Source organism: Bombina bombina, chromosome 3 (assembly GCF_027579735.1).
Source record: "Bombina bombina isolate aBomBom1 chromosome 3, aBomBom1.pri, whole genome shotgun sequence".
NCBI lineage: Eukaryota > Metazoa > Chordata > Amphibia > Anura > Bombinatoridae > Bombina > Bombina bombina.
In genome coordinates this window covers 624,959,030-624,982,228 of record NC_069501.1, presented here as the reverse complement: position 1 = coordinate 624,982,228, position 23,199 = coordinate 624,959,030, and the positions used below count along the sequence as shown (strand labels likewise).

General features: G+C 36.5%; 2 protein-coding genes across 4 annotated transcripts in view; one reads left to right on the top strand and one right to left on the bottom strand.

The window, feature by feature from the left end:
• The window catches only part of S100PBP (S100P binding protein), a 172,053-nt gene extending 167,910 nt beyond the window's left edge, over nt 1-4,143 (bottom strand). For both annotated transcript variants that reach the window (XM_053707274.1, XM_053707276.1), the window contains exon 1: nt 3,979-4,143. The gene's annotated coding sequence lies outside the window, so the exon portion shown is untranslated. The remainder of the gene's footprint in view (nt 1-3,978) is intronic.
• The window catches only part of YARS1 (tyrosyl-tRNA synthetase 1), a 203,561-nt gene that overhangs the window by 1,160 nt on the left and 179,202 nt on the right, over nt 1-23,199 (top strand). Inside the window, exon 1 of one of the 2 annotated variants that reach the window (XM_053707269.1) lies at nt 4,127-4,261. The exons of the other annotated variant lie outside the window; for it this stretch is intronic. The gene's annotated coding sequence lies outside the window, so the exon portion shown is untranslated. Of the gene's footprint in view, nt 1-4,126; nt 4,262-23,199 lie in introns of those variants that run through there. 2 annotated transcript variants of the gene reach the window in all.

The following is a 23,199-nucleotide window of genomic DNA, read 5'->3' as shown; positions in this document are numbered from 1 at the left end:
AACATTATTTTTTATTGAGGGCCATCACATGTTTTTTAGTCACAGGGCAGAATTAGAGGGAATATTGGTTGGAAACCTCTGTGAGGTTTATAAACCCGATTTTTTTTTGTTTGAAATTTTTATTTAGAGAGCTAACCTAGCTGAGGTGGGTTGGTACCCCATAATGTATACATAGAGGCTCCCACAATGATTATTAATGCCAGCTTTTGTGTGTTAGAGCCAATATAATAAACACTTGATCTAATAAAAAATCCATTAGCCTATAATGTCTTTTTTAACTGGGGGCTAGGACAACTGAATGATCATACCTGATCTAACAAATATCTATCAAATGATATAACTCTTTGTCCATCTGTTTGTTATGAGGGGAGTGCCACTGCATTTGAATACATAAGAGCTCCCACTATATGATTATGAAAGTGAAATAATAAACGCTAGGATTGACTATTGAAACAAATAAAGGGGACTTTCATTCATGAAGTATAAGATACTTCATGTAGAAAGCTCCTTTATTTGATTCAACCGGTCGCCGTTTTTACCTTGTACAGCAGCCCACGGCAAAAAAAAAAAAATTTGGCTAAGAGGTGACGTTTTCACCTCTTAACCAATAGCCGTGCGGTAAATCCGGCTCCCATGGGCGCCAAGCCGGATTTACCGCACGGCTATTGACTAGCTGTGGAGAACACTGAATAAACACTTGATTTAACCTGACCTAACAAAGATATATTAGCCTGAATTATTTTTTTGTTTGAAAATGTTAAGTGGTGGGGCTATCCCCCCCCTAATGTATTTCTGTAATTATGTTAGATCTAACAAAAAGCTGACTAATCGTACCTGATCTAATAAATGTCTATCAAATGATATAACTTTTTGTCTATTTTTTGTTATGGGGGGCTGACACCCACATATTGAATACATAGAATCTCTCACAATATGATTATTTAATACCACCTTTTGAAAGTTAGATCTAACTTTAAAAAACACACAATCTAACAGATCTGTAAGCCTAAATAACTTTTTGTCTGAAAATTTGATTTGGGGGGCTAGACCCCAACTAATTTAATACCCAATATCTCTGTAATTATGTTAGATCTGACAAAATAGCTTACTGATCATACCTGATCTAACAAAGAGCTATTCCAATTTTTTTGTTAAGGGGGCATATGACAGGTTAGCCCCACCACCAAATAACTGTTACCACTTTTTGACGGCTAAATGTAAAGGATTCCAAAACTTTACCATTTTAAACACAATTTGATTATCAATTTCGTATCATAAACGTTTATAGCTAATAAGTTACCGACTTTTACAGCAAAACGATGTTTCTAAAAGAATAAAATTATAATTTTTATTTTGAGTATGACGTCACTAAACCTATTGCTCTATTATGGGCCGTTCATTTACAAACTTTATCGCCAATCCGATTGCGTTTTTTGGAATATCATTAATGGACGATTTCGTCACCAGGCGCATGCGTGCTGCGATATGTTGACTCGCGCACGCGCATATTATACCTTTGATGGCACACTTACTTCAGAGTGTCTGCTAGTTTCATGGTGAGTGATGAGTGCTTAAGATCGCGCATGCGCATAACTGGCGAGCGATTAAGATCGCGCATGCGCATAACTGACTAAGTCAGACATTTTGATAACTTAGGTTAACTGTAAAGATTGGAGGATGCATATGAATAGCCAGCGGTGGGTTTGAAGAAGCAATAAAATTTCAAATAAGAATATATCGAGAACGGTAAGATTATGAAACACAATGCACATTACTAAGATAATTAGAATATAATAATATTGCGATTAAAGATAACTTTTTTTCAATGTTTAGTGTCCCTTTAATGTAATAAACACGAACCTGATCTAACCAAGATCTATTAGCCTGAATTTTTTTCTTTTACCTGAAAATTTTAGCCCCCCCCCCCCCCCAATTTAATACCTAATAGCTCTGTAATTATGATAGATCTAACAAAGCAACTGATTGATCACACCTGATCTAACAAATATCTTTAAAATTATACAACTTTCTTTTATTTTTTTGTTAAGGGGGGAGGGGGTTGATGATGGGTTAGTTTGTCCACCAAATAACTTAAATGGGAAACTCAGGTCAAATTACATTTTCACGATTCAGATACAGCATGTAATTTTAAACAACTTTCCAATTTACTTCCATTAAAAAAATGTGCCCAGTCTCTTATATTTACACTTTTTGAGTCACCAGCTCCTACTGAGCATGTGCAAGAATTCACAGACTATACTTATATGCATTTGTGATTGGCTGATTGCTATCACATGGTACAGGGGAGTGGTAATATACATAACTTTTTTGCAAATCTACTGTGTTTACTGGTCCTTTAAAGTGAATTTAAATTTTGATGCAAAAGTGCCCAGTTTTTAAAAATTCGATTAAAAACAAGGGCACTTTAATTTATCAAAATTTACATTTTACTCGTGAAAAAATACTTGCCTTTTAAATTTGACAGCCGCTCCAGCTTCTCCCGGTCGTCGCAAGCCATTTCTGACGACAGAAATGATGGATGGGTCATCCTCCAATAACAGCTTCCCCGAGGGAATAAGTGTCTGATTCAACGCCGTGATTGGAGGAAGCCGTATTCCTCATTTTAGACCCAGGAAGAGGCTTTGCGACGGGCGGAGGAAGCTGGAGCAGCTTTCAAGATTAAAAAGGTAAGTATTTTTTCACAAAACAAGTGAAATGTAAACCAGGCACTTTAGCATCAAAATTTACATTCACTTTAAAGTGATTTTTAAAGTTAAATGAATTAAAGCACAGTATCTAAAAATAATCTTAAAAACATGGGCACTTTAATTCATTAAAAACTTTACAAAGACGCTTCTTTATTTTAAATATTTACCATTTTGTTATGCGTTATTCGTTGCGTGCCCCCTTTGGCATCCAGCTTGTGGGGCACCTAACGAGGAGGAAGCCAGATTCATCATCAATATGCTAAATACAGAAGGAGATGTGGGCAGAGCAACGGCGGCTGTATATTGATCATAAAGAAATGGTAAATATTTTTAAAAAAGAAGAGTCTTTGTAAAGTTTAATAAATTAAACTGCCCATGTTTTAAGATTATTTTTAGATACCGATACCTGATCTGACAAATCTATATCAAATGATATAACTTTTTGTCCAATTTTGTGTTAAGGGGGGGCTAATGATGGGTTTGCCCCCCACCAAATAATTGTTAATACCAATTTTTGAATGCTGCATCTCACTAAAACAATTGATCTAATAAAGATGTAACCAACTGAATAAGATTTGTTTTAACATTTCGATTTGGGAGGACTAACTCACCTGAGGTCAAACCGTTAGCTCCAAAAAAAACAACCTACTAAAGTAGGCGTCCGAAGTGCGGGGTATTTCAATGCTACATTAAAAAGTTATAGGGTATATTTATTACAACCGATGATTTAAACTCAATCTAAAATATCACTAACTTTCCAGATCTGTTTATAGAAGGGGAAAGTTTACCATCACTTTAAACATTACAGTCATGAATATACAGCCTCATGCTACATATAATACTTATTTCAGGATGAATACACTTTGGATTCTAATGCATGTCAAATATAAACTATTGTTAGATTTTTCCTCAAAAAGCATTTTTTTAATCGTATTTAAATATATATATTAAAAAATGTGTATTTTTACCCACCCTGGACGAGGCAGAGATTATGTCTCTTGTTTGTGGACAGTGCGCAGTGCAGAGGTTGTGTATTTTTTAAAGTTTTGTGCAGAGTTTCGGTTGATGCAAAATGCTCTAGAAGAGTTATATTATTGTCAGAGCATTAAGCACGGTGTCTGGGGAAGTTAGTAAAAGTAGGTGCAGAATTTTCTGAAGTTAGTGATGGGAGGTGCAGAAATTTTTTTAAAGTTTGTGAGTATTTTCAAATAAGTCGTGCAGTGTGCGTGCTGATTTCACAAGGTACTGTTTAAACTACCCGCCCACTCACCTTCCCTCGGCATTCCGTGGCTCGGGGGTCATATGACTTTGCTTAATATCCGGTAGTAACATTATTATTACCGGTATTACTTCGTTAGTTCCATCGTGTATCTTTAAGATCGTTGAACTCGAAAATCCGCATTACGCAGGCAGAGCAAGACCTGCACAGCCGAGCGATGAGTTAATCGAACTGAGAGCAACTGACGCAATCCGGGCGACCACCAGGGTCACGTGACGTAAAGCGACCCACGTGTACCGGCTACTGAGCTGAGGCACCGAGAGAGCTGTCTAAGGTATTGAATGAACTGTCATGTAGTTGGGGATGTTGTGTATGCGGGAACCCGACTCGTATGAAGACGATATATTGGGGTTTTCGATTACGTGGCTGTTAGAAAGCTGCGAATCTAATGAATGGAGGGAGCTGTCAAATAGGAAGTAGTCCCGTTCTCTATCTATACTGAGACCCTCGTTATAGGAAGGAATTATTAGCACTCGTCTGTACAATAAGCCAAGGTCTTATGCTAACAATATACCTCATATTTATTTTTTATTTTGTTTAAAGGCAGCCAAATGATTGCTATAATCTACAGCAGGGAGTGTCTATCTTTTTCACGAGTGCTAACGTTAAAGGGATATGATAATTTAAAAATGTGTGGTCCATTTAAAAGAGAATGCATCGAAATGTATGACAGTGATTTTTTTTTTTTTAAGTAGAAGTTAGTTTTCTGAATAACCCAATTTTACTTTTCTGTGGAGTTGTTCTGGTCATACAGTGAGCTGAGCTGTAAATTCCAGTTGTATTTCCTTTATTCAACTTTATTTCAAATATCCATTTGTCCTACAGAACACAACCATGATTCCACTTATTCTCACTGCTAGAACCTGCAATTGAGTACCTGTAACAGATATTTATGTGATTTTATGTCTCAGTTTTTCTTTCTACAAATAACAACATTTTATTTTCCTTCCCTTTACACTCTGCGGGGCATTGCATTAATTTGTCATTCAGTAGGATTTATCTATAATCCCAGATTTAATCTTAATTTTTAGAATTATCCACTATAATTAGAGAGTATAATCTAACAAAAATGTATGCAATATTTGCAAAGGTATTGTTTGTAAATCCATCAATCTCTTACTGTTTTTATAGTAAAAAGCATTACCAAATGAACTAATAAAAGGATAGACATTTAATTAACATCAGCAATATTAACTCCTTAAAGACCAGTGACATATGCTGTACGGAATGGGGATTGTGCCATTTCCAGTGACAAGAAGTGAGGGTATAATAGCGCATCCTCGCCGATTGCGGCGGGACCCACTCTATTATAAAAAAGAAAACCCTTAACGACAGGTGATATATATGGTAGGTCATGATTTTTAAGGGGTTAAAGGGGTAGGAAAGTAAAAAATTAAACTTGCATATATTTTAAGATACTTAAATTCACTTTAATTTTCAAATGTGCTCCATTCTCTTGTTGAAAAAGAATATGCACATATCCTGCACTAGTGGTAGCTAGCTGCTGATTGGTACCTGCACACATGTCTCTTAGGATTGGCTAACTAGATGTGTTCAGCTAGCTGCCAGTAGTGCAATGCTGTTCCTTCTGCAAAGGATAACAAGAGAATGAAGCAAATTTGCTAATAGAAGTAAATTGAAAAGTTATTTCCAAATCATGAAAGAGAATTTTGGGGTTTCCTGTCCCTTTTAACCATGGATTCTCTTTTTAGTAAAAAAAAAAATATGTACTGGAAGTCACTACATCTAAAGGCATAGAGCTTCACAGTTTGATATTCTACTGCTAGCTTTATAAATGGACCATGACTATATTTATATAAAGTTAATCATGTTCCCTCTCAAGCACATCTTCTTTTTTTTCTAAAGTGAACAGGCCCAGTCTGGCTCATTTTTGTTTGTGTTCCCTGAGTCCCATCTAGTTTTACAATGTTCTTTTCAATAATTGGTCCCCAAACTGTGATCTATATACAATGTGGATTTTTACTAGGGATAAATAAGTGCAGAATTATAATTTTCTTCCTTTCTATCATTCTCTCTTCTTATCTATGCTAATATCTTCTTTTTAGAAATTGCTGCCTTGTATTGAGCACTTCTTTCAGTTTCTCCACAAGTACCGCAAAATTCTATTCTTCCTTAGTTTTGCCAAGTCTTGTCCTATTTAAATAGTAGGTAACATGATCATTTTTGGGTCCAAAATGTAAAATTCTTCATTTGTCAATTTTAGGGATAGATCGATATATCGGAGCGGCCGATTATTAGGGCCGATATTTGGAATTTCTAAAATATCGGTATCGGTCAGAAACTTACCAATATGGAGCAAATACAAAAGAAATTTAGCTCTGTGTACTTCAGGGAAACTATGTAGTTTTAAGTGACCCAAATCATCACACAAATCATCCATATCACATAAGCTAGACATAGCATAGCTTCTAATAATAACAAATAGCACTGATAACAGAGTCCAAGCCCAGGTGTTCCTGGGAGCTCAGTTACTAACTACCATACCACCAATGGCAGGCCTGTAGATGGACTTGCATAAACAAACATATATGATTTGTGAAATGGATAATGTTATCTTTAGGTGGCACTTAAAGCTACATAGTTTCCCTGAAGTACACACAGCTAAATTACTTTTGATTTGCTCATAGGGGTCAGCAATACATAAAATCAATCTGCTTGCTAATTGATGTCACAAATAGAACAGTATTTGTTGCATTCTGATAAATTTTACACATTTGCAAAACATTTCACTAAAGCTGCTATATTTGACGATTTTTTTAATTTAAATATTATATTTTCCCCTTTCATGGGCATAGAAAAAAAACATTAAAAAAATGATAGTTCAGGCACATCAATTAAAGGGACAGTCTAGTATAAATTAAACTTTCATTATTCAGATAGGACTTTTAATTTTAATCAACTTTCCAATTTACTTTTATCATCACATTCTGCTTTTTTTTTTCTCTTGGTATTCTTAGTTTAAACTAAACATAGGTAGGCTCATATGCTAATTTCTAAGCCTTTGAGTACTGCCTCTTATCACAGGCTTTTTAAATCTCTTTTCAACACAAAAATACAGAAAGTACATGTGGGCTATATAGATAACACTGTGTTCAGGCACAGGGGGTTATTTAAGATTTAGCACAAGACAATGCTAAATGGAAGACATTAGATAATAAACAGTAACAGTCATGTGATCAGGGGGCTGGAAGAAGAGGCTTAGATACAAGGTAATCGCAGAGGTAAAAAGTATATTAATATAATTGTGTTGGTTATGCAAATCTGGGGAATGGGTAATAAAGGAAAGGGATTATCTATCTTTTAAAACAATAACAATTCTATGGTAGACTGTCCCTTTAAATGTCGACAACAACAACAAACCTTGAGTAGAAAGCTATGCAGTATAGGAGACTAGTATCAAATTGATACTAGTCTCCTATACTGCATAGCTTTCTACTCAAGGTTTGTTGTTGTTGACATTTAGGGCTGCAAAAACTAATCAGTAAGTTTGATCATAAAAATAGTTGTCAACAAATCTCATTATCAATTAGGTGGTCAGCGATTAGTTGGTCAGTCGCACAACACCAGCTGCTTTAATCTGATCTACTGCAACTAAGATTGTGCAAAAAAAATTGAATTTATTTATTTTTTTAATCTTTTTTTTCTATCCGATTAATCGGACAATAATCATCCGATTAATCGGTTAGAAAAAAAATAAATAAAAATGTTTGCACAATACCATGTGCAGGAGTTCATCGGATTGAAGCAGCTGGTGCTGTGCAATTAACCAACTAATCTCTGACCACCTAATTGATAATGAGATTCTTTGACAACTATTTTTATGATCAATCTTACCGATTAGTTTATTCTCTAGCAGTGGATAACAATGCTCTGAACATTAGGTGGCGCTGTTACACATGTATAAAACTGCCCATAAGAGACATAATAAAGAAATTTATAGTCCACTCCTCAGAATCTGTAAAGTGTACCAAGTGAGCGTGTTTTTAGTGAAGTGGCAGCAATATATGAATAAAACAGAAGCCGTTTAACAGGGGAACATGCTGAAATGTTATGCTTTCTGCACTATAATGTTTTTCTACTTAACTGGTAGTGCTGAAGAAATCGTTGTCAGTATGTGGCTGGGTTATAACGCAATATATTTAATAATTTTTCTTTAATCTAAACCCCAATAAAATGCATATACCAAAAACCATAAAATTAATATAAGATTCCTGAATTATTTTTATTAGTTAATATTTATAAACGCATTAAAATATATTTGTAGGGACCAGAATATGAGTCAAACTATACAGTGTTTAAATTATTATAATATGCTATATTCTTTACCAAGCAAACCAAATTCTAACTTTATAACTAACCTTATTCACAATTGAATTGCATTAAAATATCACACTGAGACCACAAGATATTAGCTACTAACATTCAAGCAATACAATCCGCTATTTAGCCACAATTTATCCTATATAATTCCAATTTAAAACATCAGAAATTGTATATATTATTTGTGCCAACAACCAAACTCTATGCCAATTTATCTAAGCTGAATTTAATTCTTAGTTACCTACAGTTAAGACAAATTCGAAGATATATATCTATATTTGCAAAGATAAATTACTTAGCACTAAGGATTAGTTTAAAATACACAGACTATGAAATACAAGGTTAAAATACAATTTATTCCTTTAAGTCTGCTACCTACAGCAATAAAGGATGTTTATTTTAAATATTTAGCATACAAAAGGCAAGCTTAAAACTATTCAGGACTATGAATATAATTCTAAAATATAAATATGCTCTTTAAATCTATCTGTTGTAATTTAACTGCAGCGACTATGTATATATTTTATTTTAGATATTTACCTATATTTAACAGCCTTTTTATACTTTTACCAAATACTTTTGATTTAAATATCAAAATTAGAACAATCATACATCACCAGTTTGAGCCAATTTGTAGTTCAGTCCTTTCCAAATATTTTCAGATCACCTCATTTGAAGAAAAGTTATTTTGCATAGATCAATTAGTTTCAGCTCCTTGCTTAAAGGGACATTGAACCCACATTTTTTTCTTTCATGATTCAGATAGAGAATACCATTTTAAACAACTTTCTAATTTGCTTCATTCTCTTGATATTCTTTCCTGAAAAGCATATCTAGATAGGCGCAGTAGCTTCTGATTGGTGGCTGCACATATAGTCCTCATGTGATTGGCTCACCAATGTGCATTGCTATTTATTTAACAAAGTATATACAAAGATTGCAGCAAATAAGATAATTGAAGTAAGTTGGAATGTCGTTTAAAAATGTATTCTATATCTGAATCGTGAAAGAAATGTTTTGGGTTTAATGGCCCTTTAAGTGATTGTGTTCAAAAGTATGGCCGCCAGTTATCAATCACCAGTCTAAGCAAATCACACCAAAACTGTGTTCTCTTGCATTTAGCTTTCCTGTATATAATCATTGGAAATCTTTTTTGGTTACGCCCACGGTAGCTTGTCCCTTCTCATTGGTTCATTTTGGGATAGCATGGTTGCTAGGGAAATGCATCTTTGTTAACAACCAAATCTTTTGGCTGTAATTCTCGCATCGCAACACTGGGGGCAGCATGACAAACAAACCGCAATACAGTCCTAACATTCATTTACTGTTAATCCAAATATCTCCCTATATAATGATTATTTAACAATACTATAACATTGCATTAATCACTTACAACCTGAATTTCAGACAGGATAGCATCATGTCAATTTTCTGATTACCCCAATACCAAACACATTATGTTTTTAACATTATATTACTACTATCCCAAAATCCATTCAAAATGTCACCAGGTCATTTCCCCACATTTATATATAAACACAGCATATCTCATATTCAGTACACCTCCCATTGGGACAACCACACGTGTACTAGCTATATGCCATGTGCTTTTGCTTAGTGAGTCTTCCTCCTGTAATTTTCACTAGATTTCTGGAAAACAGAGAAAAATTTGTTTATCTTTAATTCAATGGGTCAGTATTTGTATATATCAATGTATTTATTTTTCAACACAGCTAATATTTATTTAATATATTATCTCCCAGATGAATATATATATATATATATATATATATATATATATATATATATATATATATATATATATATATATATATATATATATATATATATAAAATATACCGGCTATGCTCATTAACATAAATTTTAATAAATAATTAAACAGCATAACTCAAAAACTAAAACAGCTTGGACTGATTTTAAATGCTCATTTGTTTATAACTAGTATTAATCTCACTCTGAAGACCTTTCCCTTTGACAGGTGCTTTCTTTCAATATTTATTATTTATTTTCTACATTGACATGAACCTTAAAAATATCGGCCATGTCGGTAAAATACCGGCTGGGTGGCAACCCTATATACATATAGGTGTTACCTGAGTATTTTTGAAAGTTACAGACAAATCAGTTATATGACTTTTTAAGTATATATCTATTTGCAGCATTTATCTAAAATGTTACTATTAGTCATTGCTTTTTAGGTCCACTAAATATCCATTCCTATGCTTAAAAATACAGAGACTTTAAATGCCAATTTGTCTGGGCTCTGCATATGGGAAACTCCACAGGGGCAATTCACACTTATGTGACATAAATAATTTCTTCAGCTACAACTGGTTTTCCCTACGAATCTCATTAAGCCTAAAAGCAAGATCCCAGACATTTCGTCTTTATTCACTGTATGGGGTAAATAATGTTTTGAAGTGACTTTTATGATTCATCCTGTGTAATCAAAAGCAGTGGGGCTAAATTTCACACAGTGCCATTTGAAGTTTTTAGAAATTAAATGAATTATTTGATGTACACAGCCACATCACTATTAAATAATAATAAGTATACCTGTGTATATCATCTAATAATATTTCAAATACCTTGACATCGTGTAGTGACTTAAATTTAATTGTATATCAATGTGCTGTTTAAAAGGGATTTATGCAATTTTTCTATGTTTTGAGAAGCCATTTAATAAGTTAGTTTTCAAGCACTTTATTTTTCCCAGTTGTTTACTTTTAATGCTTAAAATTGTAATAAGCATGTTCAGTTTATACCAGATTTGTGTAAAAATTGTGTTGATTTTTCAAAACTTTAAATGTACAGAATATTGGCCCCTGTTATCGGCCTGAAAGGCGGTCAATAATCGATATCGGTATCGGCCCTGAGAAAACGATATTCGTTTATCCTTAGTCAATTTTAATTTGCTATTCTACTATTTTTTTGCAAAAAATTCCTTGTAGAGCAACTGTATCATGCTCTGACTTTATTACCTTTGGGGTTGCCACCCAGCCAGTATTTTACCGGCACAGCCGGTAATCGGCAATTAGGAGCCGGTGCCGGTATTAGTAAAATACCGGCAATGCAAAAGCCGTTTTAAAAAAAAAAAAAAAAAAATTATAACTAATGTTTCCTCACTGTAAGGTGCAAGGGCGGCTATGTGGTCAAAAAATTAGTGTTTGAACTCTGAATCCATACATGTTGCTCCTTTACTACTACTACTACTACTACGGATCACAAGCTGTCTTAAACCCACTTTATTTTAGCATACCACATGGTGTCTGTAATGGGTTTGACTTGGTGACGTTATTATGCTGGGGGAAAGACTTGCCTCAGTGACTAACCTCGCAGTCTCTTAGTGATTGACTTGTTCATGCACATGGGAGGGGTCTTGTCAGAGTTCGGGCGGGTGCCATTGCCTAGGAGATGGGGATACAATATGGCGCCCTGACAGCTCCCTTCTTATCGCCATAACTGAGTAAGAGGGACTCACCGTGGGATGTCAAGATGAACAGTAAGTGCGATGGGTATAACAGCCGAGTCACTATACCTGTGGTCTTTAACCATAACCCCCTGTGTTCCACAGAGTAGGAGATGTGAGTACAGTTTACTGCAGCACAATACAGCCCTCTTCAGCACACAATATGTTTAGTCACACAAAGATGATGTTTGTACAATGGTCAATGGAATATCATCACTGTCTCTGACAGCATACTCATGCATGAAGAGGCATTTAGGTCATATTACTTTCCTTGTGAGGGTAATTAGGTACCGTACTTTCTTCTCTTCTCTGTAAGGACCATTTTTTTTAAACAGGTTATTATGTTTCACTTAGTATGAGTATACATTAAAGAGGAGTTAATTTAGTAGTAAGCTGTTTAATTCATTGGGGTATTTTATTTTGTACAACTATCCCATGCAAATTCTGTGTTTCTGCAAAGGGGCACACTGCCAAGTTGATCCTCAGCAGGGCATAGCCAGTGGTTGGTGGCTATGTAAGTATGACACTACATATTTCACCGGCGGCATCCCCCTCATTGCAGTTTGTGAGCTGAGGTTTCAATGTGTTTTGACTATGCAGTAGCCGAGGGAAACTATCATGCTTTTTTGCACACAACATTGGAGCCTGAAGCTCAATCTCGTAAGAGCATGCAACATTGAGTAAATTTGCCTCTTTTTTTGGCTCTGCCCTTTCGTGACTCCGCTCCTTTGTGGCTCCACCCTCACCCATGGCCGGTGTTCTGTCGAGAACTCCAATCTGACGTCACTTCAGGTATTTTCATACATCTGATTGGTCCGTATCCAGTGAGTGACAGGATTCACAACCAATCAGATAGGCGATTTACAGGGCCTATCTTCACTATCTATTTTGCCACCGCCTGGGGGGTTCAAAGGGGGCGAAGCCCCCCTTGTAAACCTCATTCCCCAAGGTTTACTTGGGGTGTATGCCAAAGGGTCTGCGGTGGCCCCCCAGACAGAGGCAAAACCGATATTAAAATAAGAGTCACCGGAAGTGACTTCTAGATTGGAGTTTTTGACGAATTGGAGTTCTCAACAGAACACCGGTATTTTTTTTAGGAAAAATTGGCAACCCTAATTACCTTGCCCAATTAGTGTAATCATCTGCAGAGATGTTGCAGTTTAGTCCATTCTGTAGGTCCTTTCAAAACCGTAAAAAAAAAGTACTAGGTCTATTACTGATCCTTGAGGAAACCCACTTATTTTTTATAAAATGTGATATGATCCATATACTACAAATCTAATCCCGTCTTTCAACCAGTTGTTTATTTGTGCACTTATATCATCAGCTGTTCACTTCATTTTGTAGAATAGTCTATCATGTGGCTTTGTATCAAAAGCCTTTACAAAATGCAAGAATATCACATCCATTGATATACTCTTATCTACATTCCTACTTAACTTTCTCATAGAAGCATAGTTCAGTTCGGCATGGATTCTTTTTTTGTAAACGTGAAAGAAAGATCTTGCAGGAATTTCCTAAGGGGTTTATGATTGGTTGAAATTTGTTTGATATCACAATACCGAGCAGCACATAAAATTGCACTGTTCACACTGCTACCTGTGACTTTGGGAATCTAGGTATCAATGTGTTTTTTTTTTCTTAGATTTTGAGCCATTGCAAAGAAAAACACAGGCAGAAAAGTTTGTCATATTATAGTTTCTGGCACTTAGAACAGATAAAATAAATATCATTTGGAGAAGTAGTTGTTGACTCTGCTTACTCTTGCCAAGAGAAAGAGGATTGATTCAGCTGGAGTAAAAAATCTGGTAAGCAAACTTTTTATATATAATTTTAAAATCTCTGACAGCGTGTGCATAGTTGAATGCAATCAAAAAAAGAATAAAGGGAAGACTGGAAAAGGTGCAGGGGAGCTTTAAAGAGTCTTACAAACAGAGCAGCCTTTTCTGGCAGTTATTTCAAGGACAGTTTGGCTGAACCTCCTATCCAGGGGATGGTGAGTTGTCAGACTCAGACAGCAATAGCTTTTATGAGGAAGAAAAAGAAGATGGCTCAAACAAAATATCTTATGTAAAGAGTCATCAGCTATCATGACCACAAACTTATGTATAGTATATCAGAAATCACTGGGGTCAAAGAGACTAGCAAAAATTACTAGCTTGGAACCACACAAGCCAAGGCCTGTAGTTATGGCATAGCAGTGTCCAGAGATGTTTATTACAATCTCAATTTTATAGGAAGCAATTCATGATGTTCTCTTCTGGTATGCAAGCCCTAACTCTATATGCTATCATGAGTAAAGAAATGTCAATGAGCTATAAAATCAATGGCCAGGACATCACAGATATAGGGAAAGAAAAGGGGAGGTTTTTGAAAAAAGCACCATATAATTCTTACACAAAGAAAACACAAATTATAAAGAAGAAGTCTATGACACAGGAAGCTTGAGTCCAGGAAAAGGCAACACTGATACATGTGCATCTAAATGAATTAGAGGAAAGAGAATATGTTGTGAATCAACAGCAAAGCCCTTGGCTAAATAAATCTGAGAAACACTGATGTTAACGAAGATAAAACTATGTATCAAGACATAGACGTTGACACACAGTCAACCAGCAACCTATCAGAAGTCCTATTTAAAATGAATAATTTTCATGCAAAGATTGATGTGCAAAACCTGGAGAGTTCACTGTTACTTTGACATTTGTTTGGAACTTTTAAATAACACTGCATTTAGGAGTCCTTGGCGCAAATCACTTTTTTTTTTTTTTTTTTATAATTTTTATTGAGGTAGTAATTTGGCATAAAAACACAAAATTGCAGCAGTATACAATAGAAATCTAAATTTGCTTATGACAGGTTACAATGTGTAGGTTATAGATTGATAGACATTACACGTGATCTCAGTTGCACTAAGCAAAGCGTAAAACATATTCACCTTCTGCAAGAATAAAAAAGGTAAAACAACCGTTCAAGAAAATGCCAATAAAAGTTTTGAACCTTCTTATTTATCTAAAAGGCCACTCTTGGACCTCATAACAAAAAATATTAAACAGCTATAGCGGAAGGTTACCCCAAAGGTAAGAGGCCTCTTATGGACCTCATTATGAAAACCTCAGATTTTAGTTTTATTGCACTATAGGTTTGTTAGGGGAAAAATGAGATTTCTTTTCAATGGAGTGTATTTACCATAGGAGTCTAGAATATAAGGACATGAGTAAGCTACATAGAGTTATAAGTTTGAACATGTGTCACAAGGCGTACAGGGTTATGGTTATAAAGTGCTAATTAAAAGAGCATAAAGGACATGCACCTATTTATTGTGAGCTATAGAATTTTAAGGAAAATGCTTTGGCCAATAAAGTAATTCACAATTTATTGTTAGGAGTATCTGGCGGGGACATAGGGAAAAGATACTTCACACTATATGCTTACCCTATTATTAAGCTAAGTTGAGGCTTCATGGTAAGTATAATTATTAAGACAACTATTAAATATATATAAATATAGGTATGATACATCTGCTAGCTTCTAGACACATATAGGATCTCGCCATCTCTGCCGCAGACAGCGAGACCCAGGACAGGCTAATAGGAGAAAAGAAATGGGTGCTTTCAGATGCAACTCAGGAAACTAGAATAAGAAAAAGCATTGGCAAAATTGTTACTCCAAGGTAAAAGAGAGTAAATATATTTGACCTGCAAATATATATAGAAAAGGGTTAAATTTCTGCATTTAGTTATATTTATACCAGATATCCCCGGTTCACTACTTTATTTTTCCCTTCAAATCTCAATCCAGCAAATGCTATATAAATACCTATATAAAGTTTATCCCAGCATGGGTACATTGCTATATTTGACCTGCAGAGAGCATATTAAATACACATTCAGCTTCTATTACTATAACCAGCAGGTCATTGTAAGATAGTCATCTTCAGTTTGTTGCTCTAAGTACTTTATAAGGACTCAAACTGGTAGCACAAAATCGTTATAAACATTAAAATATAAAATATTTAACTATGAGCTATGCATCAAAAACGTTATAAATATATTTGTTTATCCTGTAATTATATATTAGACAAGCAACGTGTAATACAGTAACCGCCAAATATCTGCATATAAGAAAAATGTCTGCAACAATCTGATCTAACGGCATTGATAGATCTCTAACTAGTAGGTATACTGACGATATCAAGATTATGAACAAAAAAATTCAAACAGGGACAAGTGAAATAAACACAAAACCTTACGGTATAGAGAACTTTTTAAGTGAACAGTATTTCTCAATAACGTCCCATTTAAGACCATGAAAGTCTGATTGTCCATGTGTGGAGATGCCTGCATAGAGCAATTGCTCAATACCCCTGTTCATCTGTGCATTAGTATCTAGCCCACACCTGTTTTGTTAGACACAAGTCCAAGGTGCTGCCTTTAGTGTTGCAAGCTGGTGTAGTCCAAGAGGCTAAATCCGGAGTGGGGTGGAAGTAGGGCCGGGATTGCAACCACAACGGGTGCACACATTATACCTTCCAGAGTCAATTTATCGCTTGTAGGGTCACAGCAGCTGATTGTGTAGCGGTGGGCCAATCTGTGCAATCGCTTAGACCATTGCGCTCCAAAGCTATCGGGACAGCAGGTAATTGGGAAGGCATAGTAGAGGTTATCCCCACGTACTCCTCCAGATGCTTGTGCCGAGTTGTTACAGTTGTATATTTGATACGCCACTTGTCCCCAGATAGGACCTCAGCTCACTGTATCACGAATGCATCTTTGCATTTGGTTAAGGGTTCCAGTACTGTGTGCACTCAGCTGTCGGCGCTAGTGCTAGGCTGCGGATTTAAGCCGTTGTCTTTTCCCCAAGCTGTAGCTAAAGCACTCCCAAGACGCAAGAAATGTACATCTAGAATATCCTTAATTTGTTGATATGACAGGGTTTCATTTGACTCCATCTGGTAGGTAAAGATGTGGGATCCCCTCAAGGTATATTGTGCAGTACACTTCGAGTACTTTGGAATCAGCACTGCATGCTGCTTAACGGCAAGGCCCAAATGTGCCTCGCCGGGGGGTAAGGTAAAGGCCTCAGCCTTAGAATGTGCTCCGGGTGCTCAAAATCTCATTAATCTCAAAAGTAATGAGTTCATCTGATGCAGGATCTTTGATAAAATGTAAATATGATCTTGGAGTTGACAGATGAGCTCTCAAAATTATTGTGTCAATCGAAAATTTCTGAGATGTTGGAGTGAAGTGAAAATGAGCGACCTGTCATGGCCGCCTCCCGGAAGTTCCCCCCATGCAAATTACTTTTAATTTAGTGATTGGCAGGATCTCGCAGTTTACTTGAACTTAGAACAGACACTGTCTGTCAGGAAATCCATTGTTTTACTTGAACTTAGAACAGACATTGTCTGTCAGGAAATCCATTGTTTTACACAGACGTTGTCTGTAAGAAGTCACTACAGCCTCTGCATTGCTTCATCACCTGTGGGGAAACTATCAATCAAACGCTATCTTTCTGGAATATCAAAACACACACACAGACACTGTCTGTTGGGATTGCAGCACTCAATTACAGACGGTGTCTGTTGAAGCTATTGCTTATAGTAATCCACCAATCCCAATATTTGGATTGTGAGCTGACTCCGCTGTCACTCTTTCCTCCTACGACACACTCTGGAGTGAATTACACGATCTACGTTCTCCACCTAACCTACAAAATCATCATAATCAACACTTTTTAATCCTTGTTCTTTCATTAGCGATTGTTGAAAGATATAACTGCTCATCCTCGCAAAAGGATTGTTTGGGCTCCTAGTCTATTAAGGTACCGTTCATGGTTATTTAATCACCGTTCTAAGATACATTATTTTAGACTTGCATTGTACTCCTATCAAGAAATGCACTTCTAATTTTATAGATTTTTTTTAGATATTGTTATTTTAATTGTTTGCACATATTGTTCTTAAAATATTGTTCCTGACATATTGCATTTCACTCAATGCCATTTTAGTTGTTAGCTAATACCTTGCAAGGTTTAGTGTTTTTAATGTTTATATGAATTTACTCACCTACGTATTAAAGTGTTTACATTTTTAAACGGAGCTTTAGGTCTCTTTTAGTCCTTTATATAGTATAACAGTTATAAATTATTACATTTTATACTATCTCATTTAGTGCTCACCTTATATATTAGGTATCATACATTTTTTTTTTATACATTATCACATATTTTATTTTCTCAATTTGCTATTAATTTAGCGCTCACCTTATTGTCTGTTTTTCATTATTATTATTTACATCTTGAGGAAGGTTGTAATTTTTAGGTGTAGCTTATATTGAGTCTTAGAAGTGTTTCCCTCATATTGTTGTTTTCTCATATCTGCAAAACCTCTCACTGAAGCTCTAATTTATGGTAAAATAGGCATGCTATTTACTTTATAGAAATCTCGCTCTTTCTTGACTTTGTGTATTCAATTTAGGAAGGAAAAGGCAGGATAGATGTAGATTGAAATGGGATGAGAGGTAGTTAAAGTGTCAGTAAACTTCAAAAATAATGTTATATAATTCTGTACATAGTGCAGAATTATACAACATTATATTAGCCTTATCTTTATAAAACCTAATATTCCTTTTGATTGATGTCAGACAAAGCAGGAGCGAGCTGCGCTGTGTATAATGGTGCGGTCAGGCCGGGCTGTGACTATACAGCTGGCCTGATGCTCTGTGTGAAAAAAACAGACCCGCTCAGAAGAGCACAGAGCGGCTCTGAAAAACTGTCATAGTTTTAAAAAAATAAAAAGGAATATTAGGTTTTATAAAGATAAGGCTAATATAATGTTATATAATTCTGCACTATGTGCAGAATTATATAACATTATTTTTGAGGTTTACTGTCCCTTTAAGTCAAAGGGACACAGGGAGACTGAGATCCATGCATGTTTCATACAACAAAACTATATTGTGAGCTATCAAACCTGTTTTTATGCAAGTGAATCTGGATTTATGTCTAATATGTACAAATACTGATCCACATTTGCTTTCCATACAAAAACAGAATCCCAGACATCCCAACTCTCCCTGAAGTTCAGGGAGTCTCCCTGATTGTAATAGTGGCTCCCTGATGCCAGCAAATGGAATGCAATCTCCCTGAAACTCCAAGTACCACGCTCCAATGTGGCCCAAATCCGGAAAAGTGTTTCTTTAAGGAATGCCTTTAGTTGCTGGGACGTTATAGAACCCTCAAAGCATGCACCAGTAACCAAAAAGCCCCCACTTATTCTAATAAAATAAAAACACAAATAGTACCTTATTTACTGCACGTAATTAAACTTCATATTCTAAAATATTTAAGCATTCAGCAAGCGTACGATCACTGGAAAAACAAAATTTATGCTTACCTGATAAATTTATTTCTCTTGTGGTGTATCCAGTCTACGGGTTCATCCATTACTTGTGGGATATTCTCCTTCCCAACAGGAAGTTGCAAAGAGGACACCCACAGCAGAGCTGTCTATATAGCTCCTCCCCTAACTGCTACCCCCAGTCATTCGACCGAAGACAAGCAAGAAAAAAGGAGAAACTATAGGGTGCAGTGGTGACTGTAGTTTAAAAATAAAAAACACCTGCCTTAAAATGACAGGGCGGGCCGTGGACTGGATACACCACAAGAGAAAGAAATTTATCAGGTAAGCATAAATTTTGTTTTCTCTTGTAAGGTGTATCCAGTCCACGGGTTCATCCATTACTTGTGGGATACCAATACCAAAGCTTTAGGACACGGATGAAGGGAGGGACAAGGCAGGAACTTAAACGGAAGGCACCACTGCCTGTAAGACCTTTCTCCCAAAAATAGCCTTCGAAGAAGCAAAAGCAAAGAATATGTAGAATTTAGAAAAAGTATGAAGCGAAGACCAAGTTGCCGCCTTACAAATCTGTTCAACAGAAGCCTCACTTTTAAAAGCCCATATGGAAGCCACCGCTCTAGTGGAATGAGCTGTAATTCTTTCAGGAGGCTGCTGGCCAGCAGTCTCATAAGCTAAGCGGATTATGCTTCTCAGCCAAAAAGAAAGAGAAGTTGCCGAAGCCTTTTGGCCTCTCCTCTGTCCAGAGTAGACTACAAACAAAGCAGATGTTTGACGAAAATCCTTCGTAGCTTGTAAATAAAACTTTTTTTTTTTAAATAATTTTTTATTGAGACAATAGATAAAAGTAACAGAAAAGGGAGTGAGTCCCAGCACAAGACAAATACAAAAAGAAAAATAACTGTTACTAATCACATATGAAAGGTACATAAGAATTAAGACATTGATGTGCTAATATAGGATTTGTTAAAATATTATCTAGATAATAGAGTTTCAATATTTATATAATAATAGGAGTCAAAGATATGAAAGGTATCAAGGTTGAGAACAGAGGGATAACATTTGACGTAAATTATAGCACCGACTTTATGACCTTAAATACAGAATTCGCACAGTGAGATCAAAACAATTGTGACTGGGGCATATAGTAATGAAGTCTCAGTTTTATAATACAGGTAACTAGTTGTCCCTACTCTCAAATAAGGGGTATTCTATACGCTGAAAATAGTGAGAGGAAGGGAGCTGGCATTTATCAGGCCTCCCATAGGCCTGCGTATATAGGGGGATGAGGGATGCAGCGGGCAAGAGCCGCTCATAATGGGGGGATAAGGGAGAGGGGAAGGGAAGGGGGGGCGGAGCCAGATAATTTGTCTTAAGAATATAAACTACAGGGCGATGTAAAATGGAATGGAGTAGGATCTCAGGGCTTTTGAAAAACATATGCTGGACCGTGCTTTCCCAGTAGACACAGCCCAACAGCATCTATAAATGGACCCTATCATCCTCAAACAATATACCCTGCTTACTAATAGGGAATAGGACTACTGTGTGTAAAAAAGAGATAAGCTATCTAGCTGGAGTAAAGATTGTGGGGGAGAAGAGCATCCTCAGATTATCCAGCAAACTGAAGGCCCAAAGGAAAAGAGATAACTTCACAATATTTAGGAAATATGGGCTATCTATAGAGAGCTAACTATAAACTTGAACATTGCTAGTGGATACTTGCAGCTTTTAGTTATAGACAGAAAGACAAGCATGTAACAAGGTGTGTCCATAACCAGCTAAAAAGAGAGCCTTGTCCCTATGCACATCACAAATCTGTACATCCACCATTACAATAACAGTATCATATATATATGTGAGGCTTACTAGGAAAATACAAATAATAAAGGGCTAATCCTTATCAACGTGTACAATGGAGAGTCCAACATACCATAGGAACTGCTTTACAAAGTTTACTCTGAGATATAGCATACATTTATAACTGAAAATAAGAATAATAGGAAGCTGATTAACTGATGTAAACTCAAGCCTTTGGAAAGACCCATTTCTAAATTATCATACCGATACTGGGTATAACTATGAACAAAAAAAAAAAGAAAAAGAAATGTATAAATGAACAATGCAGACATACTAAGCATGCTAAGTCTCCTGAAGCGATTAACAACCTCTTGCAGTCCACCGCTAATATAAACTAGGCCTAAATAAAGTCCCAAATGATTATGGTATCACTTAGACTGGGAGAAAGTTTAAGCATAAGCCCAGCTAGAAACCATATATACTCTACTGTAAGAGAACGGGCAATGCAGGCGTCTGAAGGCAAACAGCGGGTCTTCACTCAGTTTCCCAAAGGAGTAATCATTTGACCGCAGGCTCAATCTCCTGATCAGCAGCGTCTATGAGAATTGAAAGATTATCCGTAGTGATGAAACATAGGGTCCATCTATTAACCGGTTTTATCAGCTCACAGCCTCCTGGGTCAAACGTGGCTAGAAGTGTTACAGCACAAAATTCAATGTCTCTCCTGCGTAGTGCAGATAGTGACCCCTTCTGCGTGTCAGTCTCTGTAACTGCGGAGTCGCAGCCCGGATGGCTGCGGTCTGGCGGCCCCAAAAGCAATCTGCATTTCCAAGCTGCAAGAGGTATGCTTACCCGACTGGTGTTCACCCGGGGCTCTCTCTTTATAGATGAGTAGGGAGGATACTGTGTTGAGGCGCTCATCACATTTCTCTGGATCGCGCTATAGCTGGGTAGGGAGTGATCAGGAACGGAACTAGGTGTCATAATAATGTCCAGTGTAGAGTCCGGTAGCCCTTCCCTTTGCTCGCAGGATCGATCCATGTAAGAAGGTGCAATAACACTTTCCACCTTGTGCTGTTGCCGCAATGCACACACTGTTACGGAGGCTCTTAATTGGGTAGATAAGTCAGTGAACCCGATTGACATCCGCAGACTCAGATCTTGCAGAGCTGCGTAGATGTCTGACCAGGCTTCCATGTTGTTTGGCGCCATGAAAGGTGCAGGCCGAAATAGCCTAGTTGATGCTCAGCCGGTATGGGTGATCAAGTAATGTGGCTATCGCAGTCATCCAATGGGGTAGAGAGTATCCTGCAGAGGTTAGATAAGTTTTAGGGCAAATCTCAGAGGGTTTAGTCCCTATTTACAAGATAATTAAATAAATTGCAGCAGGAGCTCTCATATACACGTCTGTCTTGTTCAGTTGCTGGCTCCGCCCCCATAAATAAAACTTTAAAGCATGAACCACATCAAGATTGTGGAAAAGACATTCCTTCTTTGAGGAAGGATTAGGACATAATGCAGGAACAACAATCTCCTGATTGATATTCTTATTAGATACTACCTTAGGAAGAAACCCAGGTTTGGTACACAAAACTACCTTATCTGCATTGAAAATCAGATAAGGGGAATCACACTGTAAAGCAGATAACTCCGAAACTCTTCGAGCCGAGGAGATAGCTACTAAAAACAGAACTTTCCAAGATAAAAGTTTAATATCTATGGAATGCAAAGGTTCAAACGGAACCCCTTGAAGAACTTTAAGAACTAAATTTAAACTCCATGGCAGAGCAACAGGTTTAAACACAGGCTTGAGTCTAACTAAAGCCTGACAAAACGCCTGAACGTCTGGAACCTCAGCCAGACGTTTGTGCAAAAGAATAGACAGAGCAGAAATCTGTCCCTTTAAGGAACTAGCTGACAATCCTTTCTCCAATCCTTCTTGGAGAAAGGATAAGATTCTAGGAATCCTGACTTTACTCCATGAGTAACCCTTGGATTCACACCAATGAAGATATTTACACCATATCTTATGATAGATTTTCCTGTTGACAGGCTTTCGAGCCTGAATTAAGGTATTAATGACCAACTCGGAAAAACCACGCTTTGATAGAATCAAGCGTTCAATCTCCAAGCAGTCAGACGCAGAGAAATTGGATTTGGATGTTTGAAAGGACCTTGAAGTAGAAGGTCCTGCCTTAGCGGCAGAGTCCATGGTGGAAAG